Raw genomic sequence first — 13,656 nt, 5'->3', positions numbered from 1 at the left:
TTTCTTGCCTTTGAGACAGTTCTCAGATCATTTTTCTCTTGGAACGAACTGCATCCTCAAATTTCCCTTCAGAACAGGTTTCTTGGAGATAAAATCCCTCCGTGTTTACTTACTCTCTAAATGTTTCCAGTTCCCTTTCATCCTTGAAAGTCCCTGTTGCTGACTGACGGTTCTCGGTTGACAGGTCTTAGTAGATATTGTTTGGAAGCCTGTTGGCTTGGGTGTCTGCCACGAGCTGTCTGCAATCATTCTGCCATTTCCTTTCGTCGACGTGGCCTTTCTTGCTGGCCCTTCAATATTTTATCTTCATCTTCTGTGTTGAGGGATTCTAATGCCATGCATCTAGGCTTGGGTTTCCGTTCATTTATTTGATCGATTGATTGATCAATTGATTGTGGAGGTTTCTATACTTCCTAGACCAGTGTTTCATATTTTCGTCAATCCTGAAAGCTTTGTAACTATATTATTTTTTTAAATATTGCCAGTCTTCAATCATGTTCATTGACAAACATATATGGAAATTCCATTTTCGATCTCTTTGCTTTTCGTAAGTTCTTATTGTGTATTTATTTATTTATTTTTTTGCAAATGCCTCTTTTTGAAACATTGCGCGTGTATCTATGTGTATCTACAGACTGGTTATACGCTATTGGATGATTCGAACTCTGAGACCTACTGTGTGCTGCTGCGGCCGGCTGTCGTGTAGAGATGCCCTTTCTCCTTTCTGTCGGCTCCTTTACTTCCCTGAATTTCAAGCATAAACTTCAATTCTATTACAATGATGATGATGATGATGGTGATGGTGATAGTGACAACGATGATGAAGGGAGGGAGGCTTTCAGAGCCGTGGAGCTTAGTCCTAACGTGCCAGTGTGTTTTCGTCCTCTGACCTATTGCCATCTGTCGAGTCATTCGGGGACATTTTCCTCCCAAGCTGCCTTGTCCTGCTTTGTTTCTGCCAGTAGCACAGGATGACACTGGACGGATACCCCCGAGCACCCTTCCAAAGTGTGGGTGCAGGAAAGACCCCCGGGGCCCCCTCCCCGTGTGCCCTTCCTGGGTTCACGGAAGTGGTGCTCTGGGAGCACGTGCATGGGAAACCCGTCCCGCACGCCAGACGTTCAGGCCGGGGTGCGGCCCCTTTGCTCCCTGACCTCCCTCCTCCTCTGGGCCTGTCCTCTCGCCCGAGATGCCCGGCGTTCCCGCCCCGCCTGCTGCAGGTCACTCCTGGCCGGGCCCCACCGGCCCAGCAGGGGCTCGGCTTGTGGCTGCGGGACTGTTTGAGCCCCAGGGTCATCCTGCAGCCGGTGACAGCTGCGGGGCCTCCGTGAGTGAGTGAGTGTGTGTGTGTGTGTGTGTGTGTGCGCGCGCGCGCACAGTGCCTCTCAGAACTAGCCATTCATAGGACAAGAAACAGAAATGCTCAGTTATTTTCAAAAACATTTCACACTAAATATATTAAACATGAAAAGAAATTATCGGGAATATATTTAAAATCCTGCGGACCCACTGCTGAGCCTTTATAAATATTGGAAGGCTGCCATTAAATCAGTAACTTACATCTTGAGAACCACTAAATACGTAGAAATACCGTCTATAGTTTCTAAGACGTCAAAGAAGTAAAAGGCAAGAGAGAAATCTTACAGATCAGGTGAAAGGCAGGAAAAAACAGAAAAAGGAAACGTGGAGAAAAAGGAGCATTGAGCAGATGCAAAATGTGATGGTAAAAATAAACCCAGATATATTACTAACCAATGGAAATATAAAGAGAAATTCACCAATTAAAGAACTGTGACAAGTGGATTAGACTAGGGGGAAAAAAAAAAAAACCCAGCAACATAATATTTATAAGAAACACGCCTGAAACTAAAATCTCACTGTGCACACACCGAAAGGCTGAAAATTAAGGAATGTGGAAAGAGAAGCCTCGACTGAAAGACAAAGGCCCCTCCTGACCTCTTCCTGCGCCCGGCGTGGTTGGCCATTGGGCCCGCGGCTGGAGGCGTCTCACTTGATTAGACCGTCCACGAGAATAATGACGACAACTCTTGTTCTACTGCTCCAACGAGAGCATCTTAATTTTACATTTAATCCGATATCTCTTTTATGATCATGTAAGTGGATTTTCTTACCTCGAGAAAGGAAATGAGTGTTGGGGACCCCACGTCATGTGACGGTGCCCTCTGGGGTTAGTGACTGTTTCCCAGAACACTTTCTATCGGCCAGAAGGGCCGCCTAATTCACCTGCACCACGTCTGCAGAGACAGATAACAGTAAATTCAATTTCAGATCATGATTCTGAGGCTCACAGAAAGTTTATGAGAGGAGAAACATATTAATAGTAGAATGCCGTGAAAATATCATTTGAAATTAAGTTACCTTCTGCCAACTCCCATGACGTGATTTGAGAGGCTTAGTTCTTAAACGGGTATTTCGCCAGGGCCCACTAAACGTTATGAATTCTGAGAGACAGATTGACTGAGATTAAAACAAACCGAAACACGCTACCTATTTTCAAAGCGTGTATCGAATCCAGTAGGAGTTTTGGGTGAGTAAACATTAGTACTGTAGAACAAAATGCTACAGCCATAAAATTGTGTAACGAAGTCAAGCCCTCGTGCCCAACAAGTAGTTTTCGCCACGCAGCCAGCGTGAGCTTTTAAAGTCGGGTCGGAGGCTCTCCTGCATGTAACCAACCGTTTGCTGGTTCCTTGCGACCAGATCACAGTCCTTCCATCGTCGCCGAGCTTCTCTTCCGTAAAGAGCCAGGTAGGAAACACCCGGGGGCCGCGGCACCTCTGTGGCATTTGCTGGGCTTTGCATGTGTGGGTGGGCGTGGATGCATTTTTCGAAAATCTTTTTTTTTTTTTTTTTTTTTTGGAGAGGAGTTTGGGGAATTCATTGCTGCCGTTGCTTTCCTTGTCCATGTTTCTCCAGAAATCTGTTTGCATATGCGAATTTAATAATTCATGAAACCGTGTCTGCCGTGAGCTAAGTCTCCAGCTTTTATTCCTATCACAATCCACGCCGTTCTGATAATAGTAGCACAATTATTATTTATTGCACAGCTACACGATACACAAAACTCAGGCACAGAAAAATGTCACTCTCGAAACTGAACTCACTCTTTTGACTCTCGGCTCATGGTTTCGCTTGGCAGTAGTAGACAACTTAATTTTATCCAGGAATTTCTTCCTTTAAGTCGTACTAAAGATTCAACTCACTTTTTCTTTTCTTTTTTTTTTTTTTTAGGCGAGGCAACCCTTGGTTGACCTCACCTATTGCAAGGACCTTGTCAGTTTACAATCCCTTATGTTTTATTTTTAATGCCTACGGCACCTGGTCTTCCGAGGTGGTCTCCCATCCAAGGACTAACCAGGCTCGACCCTGCTTAGCTTCCGAGCTCAGACGGGATCGGGCACGTTCGGGGTGACATGGCCGTAGACTCAACTCTCTTTCTTTTGACGCCCTCTGTGCAATGACGCCCCCGCTGTCCGCTCACCCCCCACTGTCCCAGGTTCTGGGAGGGACAGTTAGGATGGGGTGTCCCTGGTCCTGTCTTCTTTCTTATCCATGCTGCGGGGTGGCTGCTGCCACCCCCGAAGTCACACGGTGGTGCAGGTTGTGCCCTGTGCCCCCTCACCTGCCCAGCTTGTTGGACAAACTGAGCTCCGTGGCATCGTGAGCCCACGGAGCTGGGCACCCCTGCCTGGTCCACCGGCCCGCCTTCTGCCCAGCCGCCCCTCCCCCACCCCTCCAGCCGCGGAGACGGACCCCAGTCAAGCTCCAGGCCTGTCCGTCTCTTTGTCAGGTCATCACGGGGCTTGTGTTTGAATGACCCTTACGTTATTATTACGATGATCCTGTTTTATCATCAGTTATTGTTGTTAATCTCTTCCTGCGCCTCATTTATAGGTTAAACTTTATCGCAAGTGTGTGCGTGCAGGTGAAAGCACAGTGTTCGACGTGGGGTTCGGGAGCCTCCGCGGGGGTGTCGGAGCATGTCCCCCACAGGCAGTGGGGGGCGGCCGCGCCCGCGTCCAGATCCCAGCCTTGCCCTCGTTGTACTGCGTGGCCTTCGTCGATGTTCTCAGTCACCTCGACTCTCGCTTTCTTCGACTTTAAAATGTGGAAAGATAACCGCTCTGTGAGTCAGGCGTCATCGTGAGGATTATTGGTAAAGTTTCTCCACAGGGCCTGGCGCTCAGGAGGGGCTTGCTAAGTATCGCCCGATTCCTCTGGGGTCAAGTCCCGCACTTTTATTTACTTATGTCAAGAAAGGACTGTGGGAGGCAAAGAGACCTCAGCTCCGAGATGAGGAACGGTGGGGAGCTGAGGATCGGAGACGGCGCAGCGTGTCCGTGCAGAGTTGGGAAGCCGAGGGGGCGAGGGCCGTTCCCCAGGCGGGGGACAGGCCAGGGAGACGCGCAGGACGCGTCAGGAAGGGCCCGCGCCGTGGGCATCAGTCAGCCTCCTCCAGAGAGGCAGGATCGGTTCTGCAGCCATGTAGACGAGACTCATAGTAAGGAACAGGCTTGCGTGATGATGGTGGCCTGGCTGTCCACACACCTGCTGTCGGCAGGCCGGGGACCCCGGAGAGCAGGTGGCATCGTCCCGGCCTATCTCCTGGGCCCTGGGAGAGCGGATGGTGGAGTCACTCAGAACCGGGCAGCTGCAGACCTGGGAGGAGCCGTCCCGCGGCCTACGGCCTGAGTCCGGAGACGGGGGAAGCTGGGGTCTCGGCTCCGAGTCCCGTGGAGGGCCCCCCCTCACTCGAGGCCGCCTCTCGTTCTGTTGAGGGCTTCAGCCCACCCGGGGGTGGGGAGGCCCCCGTACCCACACCCGGGAGGGCCGCGTTCTTTACTCCGTCTAGACTCCCGAGGGGGATCTCACGCGGACACGCCCTCCCGGGCACGGCTGGAATGACGCTCGGCTGGACACCTGGGCAGCCCACGGGCCAGAGCAGGTCCCCCCTTAACCAGCACGCCACCCTGCACGTTTCCGAAGCCGCGGCGAGGAGGCGAGGCCCGTGCCGAGCAGACAGCGCGAGAGCGGGGGGCGCAGGCCGGGGCGCGGCGTCCTCTGCGCGGCGGGGCGGGGGTGGCCCAGGCCGCGAGGCCGCGTGTCCTGCGGCTGGCGCTCCTCTCCGACCCGCGCGGGTTCCGACGTGGCGGCCTCTGTTTAACCCCTCCACGTCGAGGCGCGTTGCCATCCGTTGACATTTTGGAAAGAGGAGCTTATAAAATGTAATCCTAGCACATTTACTCTTGGTTTTCCCTGAAACATGAAAAATAAAAATTATTTATTCGTCTCTCATTTTCTATGTAAAAATTAAATGAACATTCATGGGCATCCGTATGTCAAAAGGCCTCTCTAAAATTTTTTACAGGAGCTCATAAATTTGAGTTTCTCCATTTATGGAGCTTTCAGTTGAGACATTCTTCACCGCCTTCTGGTGCAAAAGCAAAAACAGAAAACTTTGAACCTCTTTGGTGCCACGATCATGCTATAAACATGTCTGAGTTTTTATTGTGTGCATCTGTCACCAACAAAGTAAATTTTGAAATAGAGACTTGGAGTGTTTCTTTTAAAACAGAATGAGATGAGAGAAATAAGTCTTGATATAATATGATATTTAAATTTAATATCCTGAAATTACATTCCTCTTCATGTCAAATATAGTTCAAAATAACTTTTATGTATTTAAAGAAAAAGTATACTTTTAATTTTCAACATATTTAGCAACACCTTTACATTTAATATTACTTTTTATGCTCAATATTATTTCATTTTTGCTGCATGTCTCACTATATGGGGATTTCCATGACAGTTGACAATTAGAAATTTCAATGTTTAAGGAAAGAAATTTTAAACATGCAGTTTAAGGAATGAAATTACAATTATATTTTAATATTTTAAAATATTTCCAGTTAGTTTCTTCAATTCCAGATTTTGATATATATTTAAGTGTTGGCATCCTTAGGTGTAAAGGCTTGACTATGTGGACAAAACTTAGAAATGTTATGAAAATATCTCATTCTGAAATCAATCCAATAGTGACATCAAATATTTTTGAAATCATAGCATTACTTAATTATAAAGTGTTAAAACAGTTCTCAGCATCTCAGCAATTATAGAGCTCTTTGGAATCTCAACATTTTCTGTGAAGCAAGCACTTATTGAATGTATAAATAAACTAAGGGTCGTTTTAAGTGTATATATCCATTTATTAGAATGAAATACGTTAGTTTTCCTGTGGCAGACTTCTGTCATTCCTGTTGAGTTGGGTGTGATTGGCACGTGACTGCTGTGGTTTCACATCCGAGCCCTCCAGAATACGTCTCAGCAGGAATTGGGAAGGAAGTTCAGAGACGAAGAGAAAGGAAGACGGGGAAAGGGAAAGCAGGAGGAGGAGGGAGAACATGGACCCAGGATTTCGGTTCTCTGTGGCTTGTCAAGTCAGCGGTAGATAAAAACGATAAATAAATTTAAGAAAAGGACCACTCTGTGGAGCTTATCTACATTTCAGTCTAAATTAGTGGGAAAATAGAATTTTATATATATATATATATATATATATATATATATACACACATACATACATACATACATATATATGTATATATATACATATATATATAATATACACACACACTTTCATATTTTAGCTAATTTTTAATTTTCTGTGCTGTTAATATTGGAAAATTATATGTAAGATTAAATTACAATGACTATCATGGGAGTTTCAAAAGTATGCCTTGTTTATTTGCTTTATTTGACTAATAGGTAAACAAGAAAATCTTTTTATAAAATTATAGTTAGTATATTTTCTGATATAATTTTTCCCAAAGAAATATCACACTATAAATAATAATAATTATAATATAAATTTTCTGTCCTTAAGTCCATCCTAACATCACAATAAGCAGCGAATTCTCTGGAATAAAAAATGTTTCCTGTTTAATTTTAAAATATGAAAATACTAGGCTAAATAAGAACTTTTTTTCAAAGAATGGACTTAATATGGTACAGGGGATATTTTGTTCTGAAAATGAAACTGCATGTGTTTATTTTGAAGAAGAACAGGAGAAGCTTCTCAACTCTTCCCTATGCTGCGAGGCCCAGAAATTGGAGCGCTCCGTGGCAGAATGTCCCAAACTGCTCATTGTGCCTTGACAGCGTTTCTTAAATAAGGAGAAGCAAAACTCCAGAAGCAGAAATTCTCAGAGACAGTATTGTCGATATTTTTTAGTTTCCTGAAATTGCAAGAGGCAAGCGCATATGTTTTCCGCTTGAAAATTTCGCCTTTAGGAGTCTTCCGAAAGTGAGTAAATGGCATGGTCAAATCCATGTTATGTACCCTTCCTGCTAGTTCTCAAACAATTATTGCTAAATATGTAGGCATCCTTTTGGTTTTGTTTATCACCATCGTTTGATATCTTTGATTAATAATAATTACTAAAAATCAAGAAGTACGAGGGTTAGATTTTCTTAATGCATGTCAACCGAAAGCTCATGTTAAGGCAAAAAAAACCCCAAAAAACTCTGTGTGCAAGATCACCAGCCATCTCGAGGCTCAAGTGGGTGAGGAGATGTCCTCACTCGCTCACACTGCCCCTTACTTGGCTCGTTCTTCCGTGGTCATTGGTCAGAGACAGCATGTCCTTACTTTGTGGGCGTCTCTGTATGAGAACTGACTGTCCTTGTAGCAAACGTACGAGAGAGAAACAGAGACGGAGAACCAGATGGAAGTCACTGACTCTGTAAGAAATCTCAGAGGGCGACATCCCAGCACCATCGCTGGGAGTGAGTCACTACTCGTTGGCCGTGAGTCACCAGCTCATACTCCGGGGAGAGTGATCACACCAGGGCACAGTTACTCGGCAGTGGGACAGTGAGAGCCCGCGTAGAGGCTCCTTATTACAGGCTATTTTGACCGCCGTATGTAGGTTTGTGAACGGCAATGACCTTTTGGTGTTTGTATCAACCTTTGTAGGGTTAAAAAAAAAAAAAGACTTAAAAAACTAAAATTTAGTGTGTTAAAGTGGCAACGACGCATGTTTCTCACGTCTTTGTTGGGTGACGGGTTGGTTTCCGGCTTCCTGCAATGCCGAGTACGGGACTGGTCCAACGCCGTCGCTCCCACGGTGGGCAGCTGGTGTTGGCCACAAGCCTTTGATGTCAGTTTAGCTCAAAAATTATATGTGAAACCCTGGAAGAAGGTAGGACCAGGGCAAAGAGACTGGCTGGGATTTGGTGCCTTCAGAATGAAGGCTGGGACAGGAAAACCATAGTGGGCTGGAGAGGGAGGTCGGTTCTGAGAGATTTTATGTGATAATTGAAAGCTCTTTGCTATCTTTCTCGATGAAAAGAAAGCGTGAAGAAGTGAAGTCAGTACTGTCATCTGATTAGCTGAGTTTTCAGCTCGGCTAATCAGGAGAGGGCTAAGGATTGATACGAATGAAAAGTCTAAGGGGAAAAAAATTGATCGATGGGGTCCTATCGGTTATGCTCTCTGGCTAAACACAAGGGACGTAATTCTCTTTTTCTCACCTAAAAAGTAAGGTATTGATTTATAATGCTTTAGTCCATTACTTTGGGGAAACCTTGCATTATTTTCAGACTTCTTAATGAAATAACGGTAGATGTTCTTTTATCGGAATGATAGAAAGTTGAGCAGAGTCCAGATTTAGCAAGTGTCTCCACAAACAGCTGGCTTAAGAGCACATGGATCACTCCGTATTTTTACAGCATGGCACCATTTATGCAATAGCACAAATGTTTTAAAATGCCAGTGGAAAGAAATGTCAGCGGAGCTCCACTGAAAGTTCTAAGGCACATTTTAGTGAACGCTTCCACGTTGTGTTTGATGGAGACCGGAAATGTGCTTGATCCTCACAAGCCTTCGAAGATGATCGATTTGGGGTCCAAGTGGCCTCTGACAGTCTAGCTCTGTCTGGCGCTCACCCCAGTCCACCGAGATGGAGTTCCGCTTCTGAGAAATAATTCTTTTTCAGAGGTGGAGCGATCTTTTTCAACATGCGGTTCAAAAGTAGGTGCCTGACTCTGATCACTTGGATTCTCAGGTGGCATTCTCAGCATTCGGACACCTTCTGATCCACCGCCACATTGGGGAAATGAGCACCAGAGGATCCAAATGGGTGTGACAAATGCCGTTGGGATGATTCTGAGATCTCATTGCAAACAATAATTCCCCATTTTTAAAATGAGCCGAGGTCGCTTACTAGAGGAAAACACAAGTACGTGACGATCCTTTTAGTACTCGGATAGCTGCATCCCTCGAGAAGACCTGACGCGGCCAGTCGTGACATTGGGCGCAGTGCGTCTTAAAACGGCTTCATACATATTTAGGTCTGCTCAATGTTACCATTATCTAAAACGTGGGTATGATTTCGGAGCTGGTCTATGTTGTATCCTGTACATGTTGTTATGGATTACGGGAAAAGTGGATATTTGGACATTCACCAGTATCTGGCACTATTTGGATGCAGCAGGAACTACATTGGAATTTCCTGCAGGAATTTTTCAGCCGGTCTCGGGCATTTGAGGAAGGGAGACGGACCCCTCAGTAACCCCGAAGTCAAACGCCTTGTCGCGGAAATGAGCGGAGTGCACAGAACGGGACGGTGAGTCTATAACAGTGGGATGTGACTCTGTAAAGAATGGTTTTCAGCAACGGTGATATTTTAGGCGTTTTTCAATCCACTTGTCACCCAGGAACTAAAGTTCCGAATTGCGTTTGGCTGGGGTAACTTATATCTCCATAGCACTTCAGACTGGAAGGGATCCGCATCGTATCCGTTACCTGGTCCTCGGCTTTGTATCGAAACCAGCCGATACTTCCCCCCCTCGTCTCTCAGAGAGGAGGAGATCGAAGCCGCGGAAGGCAGGATCCTGGCAGTCATTTCGGTTTCATGATACAGGCTCAACATCGATAAATCTTTCTGGTGAATTCTTTACAAAATTAATATCTGACCTACTTTTTGGTTGAATATTTTAGTTTGGCTTTTAGATCCATTTTGTTAGCGTAATATCGTTATGTAAGTTTTTTTTTTTTTTTTTCCTTGACTGGTATATCGTTTTGTGCCCTTTTAATCTCAGTCTTTGCAAATCATTACTCACCACGCACGGCTGTTATTTTAAAAAGCGTGTGGCTTAATTCTGTGGATCCGAAGAGCAGAAGGATGGCTGGAACGCAAAGATTCTCGCCTCGGGGACGAGAGATCAGAGTGGTGACTTAAAAGCAGAGACACGCTGGCTTTTCGAGACAGAAGGTGGTCCGTGCGGCCCTTCCTCCAGACTGGCGATGTGCTCGATTCTCCCAGTCCTCACACGATGGTCGCGTTAACGCATCCTGTTCACGTAACCCCACGGGCTGCTCGGGCTTGAGCGAGGGGCGCCTCACGCATCTCCCCCGACCCCCGGCCCAATGCCAAGGGCCGCACGTGGCATTTCGCAGTGGCTCTTCCCCCCAGCCCCACGGGCACCGCTGGGCCTGGCACGCACACTCTCGTGTCCTTGCCGACGGCGGTGGCGGCCAGCACTCCCGGAGCGTCGGCTCAGAGGCCACCCGCGCTCCTCCGAAGGGGCTGCGGCTCCTCGGACCCCCTGGAAGCGGGAACGACCTTGCCGCGGAGCTGCGTTTGCGCGGCCCGCGTGCTTCACCGCGTCCACGGCACGTCCGTCCGTGTCACTTACGAGCCTTCCGTGGTGCTTGCACTTACATTTTTTAATACAATCGGGAAGACAGATTTTCCTTACAATACGCTTTGCTGTTGCTGTTGCTGTTTAATTGTAAGCGACGCCGTTTACTTAGCATGCGGCGACGTGAGCGGGGCGGCAGGGGCCAACGTGAGAATAACATGACCGGCCACCGCGTGTGCACACGCTCACACACGCTCACACACGCTCACACACGCTCACACACGCTTCCAGGTCCTGGCGCGGCGGCTCCTTCATGCCGCCCCTCTGCAGCCGTGGGCCACACGCGCTGGCCCGGGTCCCAGAGCGATGCGGTTAGATGCGCCCAGACTGTCACCTCGGCCTCAAGGCGAGTCACGCTCCGCTCGAAACCTCCAGTCCAGCCCTTTACCTCTGCCACGTGTCCGCTCTGAACTCTTCCGCGGTCAATGACTCTGCCCGTCTCCTAATTTCGAGGTCGCCCTTTTCGAGCATATCCGTGAACGTGAGCGGATATCGGGAAAAGAGCGAGGCAAAGTAACGGAGAGAGGGGGGCACCGGGGCTGTTTTCTTCACTGACAGCGTTGGCACCTCAGCTGCGCCAGCGAGAAACGCTCTGTCAAACCGGTTCTCGTGAAAACGGCAGTTCAAACAGGAGACTCCTTCATTCCAGGGTTCGCGTGATTGAGGATGAACCGACCGAGCGAGTGAATGACGGAATTCCCAGAGAACCGCGGGGAGGGGGAGGGTGTGGTTTGCTAATGATCAGTCGAGAACTCTGTTTTCTCTTGAACAGAAAAAAAAAAAAGTTCTACGACAGCTCATTCAAATATGCAAACGGCAAACGCAAGTTTTGGACAATCTAGTTGGTTCTCTCCATGTCTTTATCATTCTTTTGGTCTTCTGGTGACTTATTCTTCCCTCCTTACCTCAAGTTTTTTTTTCCCCCTTATTCTGTAGGGTGACCATACATATTCTCCATAGAACTATTGCCTTGGGACTACTGATCAAAAACAGACATTACAAAAGCCTGCCTAATGCAAACGTAAGCAAAATCCAGCTTCCGTGCATCCATTTGTAAGAAGGAGTTTGTCTTCTTAAGTTATTTAAAAATATTAATACAAGCATCATGAGGAAACGTCATATATTACAGTTAAAAAAGCAAGGAAGCAGAAAATCTGTATAATCTGTGTTAATAGCGATATTTTAAAGGACAAACTTCTTTCTTGAAATTCTTGTGAGTTTTGATCTCTAAAATTCAGCTGGAGAAAAGAAATCATGATATTTAACTCTGTGCTGACATTAAGACAGTTGGGAGGCAAACTCGGTGTGAAGCTATGATTGTCAGCCCAGGACTCAGAGATAACAGTAAACCTTACAGAAAGGTTTAAAATATTGCGGTATGATTTTATGCCGGAGTGATGGTGCTTCTGGACAAGAGTGAATTAAATCAGATTATTAAAATATGGCAATGCAAGCTATTTTAGCACCGTGCTGTCAAGATCCTTTTGCAGTTAATTTTAAAATAGCGTCTTCAATTCAGTTCACTGATTTCAAAAACAGGAAACACAGTGGTTTTCCATCTCGTGCAGGAAACAAAGGGTCAGCGGTGTGATGGGCTGCAGAGAGGTAAAGAAGCGGACAGGAGGGAGGCCGTTGCGGTGGGCCGTCATTTTCGGTGCGAGGGCTGATTTAATAAAGATATGGCCACGGATATTACGGGGCTTTCGAAGGAAGTTGCGAGGAGACATGACATTAGGATCTGACGTAACGTGAGGCGCGAGAGGTTGTGCAACTTCGAGGAACGTGTCGAGTGTCTTTCTCTAAGGCCTGGCTGGCCACTGAGCTGTGCATTGAATGTATCAGAGGGTCAGATCCGATTTCTATAATCAGAGGATTTTGTAAGTATAGTTACGTGGCCAAGTCCGACAATTCCATTTTCCCTTAAACCATTGTTCTAGGCACATCTCTGTGTTCTGTGTGCAATGGCGTTTTTGAACTGTGAAAGTTTAGACCAACAACATCCTCATTTTAGTTAAAACAACAACAACAACAACAACAACAACAAACCTGAGTTTCAGAAATATTTAGTGATTTGTTCAAAGTTATAGAGATAGCTATTAATCTATTTCGGTTATAGGTCAACCCAAGTTGCATTTTTCTAAGGTTGCTGATCCTCCAACTTGTCCATTTGTAAAATGAAGATGACTCTGATTTGATTCACTCATAGTCTAATCAGATAAACAACAATTTACTGAAAGTCCATCTACAGGATGTACAGTATGGCTAGCATTGCAGAAATTTCTCTGGAATATGAAATAAATGCATTGCAGAGGTTAATTAACTGCAACTGGAGTTTTGCTGGGAAAAGGCGTTTACACATGAAACAAAGATGGTTGGTTAGAGCAGAAATTCTGAAATAGTTGGGTTTCAATACCCTTATCTTTTCAAAAGTACTGAAGACCCCCAACTGCTCAGGTTTGTTGAGCTATGTTATTCAGTCTCTATCATATCATACATCTAAGCTAATAATAAATTAAATAGCTATTTAAGCTAATTAATACAGAAACAATCACACTAACAAGCCAATCACATTGTAACATAAAAAGCATATTTTGAAGACATCGATTAATATTAACATATTAATAAATATGAAAATAACTGGAGAATTACATCGTTTCATATTTTCGTAAATCTACTTGACGGCTGTCGTATTCGAAGACAGCTAGATCCTCGTGTCTGCTCCTGCATCGAGCCTGCTGCACTGTGTTCTTGCAGATGGAGTCCGTGAAGAAATTTCAGCCTCTCAAGAGATGAAGAGTAGGAAAAGGGGAACGTCTTTCTGTAGTTTTTTCAGTTGGATGCCACCTTAAGCCTCGAAAAATAAGTTTGCCGAAGGTTATTTGCAGTGAGGCATGTGAAGCTATATCAGTGAAGTTTTTTTTTTTTTTTTAA

At 45.8% G+C, this 13,656-nt stretch overlaps 1 protein-coding gene and 1 non-coding gene across 3 annotated transcripts in view; one reads left to right on the top strand and one right to left on the bottom strand.

Annotated features, from left to right (window-relative positions):
- NETO1 (neuropilin and tolloid like 1) overlaps positions 1-13,656 on the top strand; it is a 76,696-nt gene that overhangs the window by 30,998 nt on the left and 32,042 nt on the right. The gene's annotated exons all lie outside the window — the stretch shown is intronic.
- LOC118610230 lies at positions 3,328-3,446 on the bottom strand. Its single transcript, XR_004953852.1, has one exon. It is a non-coding gene; the product is annotated as a 5S ribosomal RNA (ribosomal RNA).

This window comes from Rousettus aegyptiacus, unplaced genomic scaffold (genome assembly GCF_014176215.1).
Source record: "Rousettus aegyptiacus isolate mRouAeg1 unplaced genomic scaffold, mRouAeg1.p scaffold_m13_p_12, whole genome shotgun sequence".
NCBI lineage: Eukaryota > Metazoa > Chordata > Mammalia > Chiroptera > Pteropodidae > Rousettus > Rousettus aegyptiacus.
The sequence above is the reverse complement of the archived record's forward strand: the minus strand, read 5'-3'. Positions and strand labels throughout refer to the sequence as shown.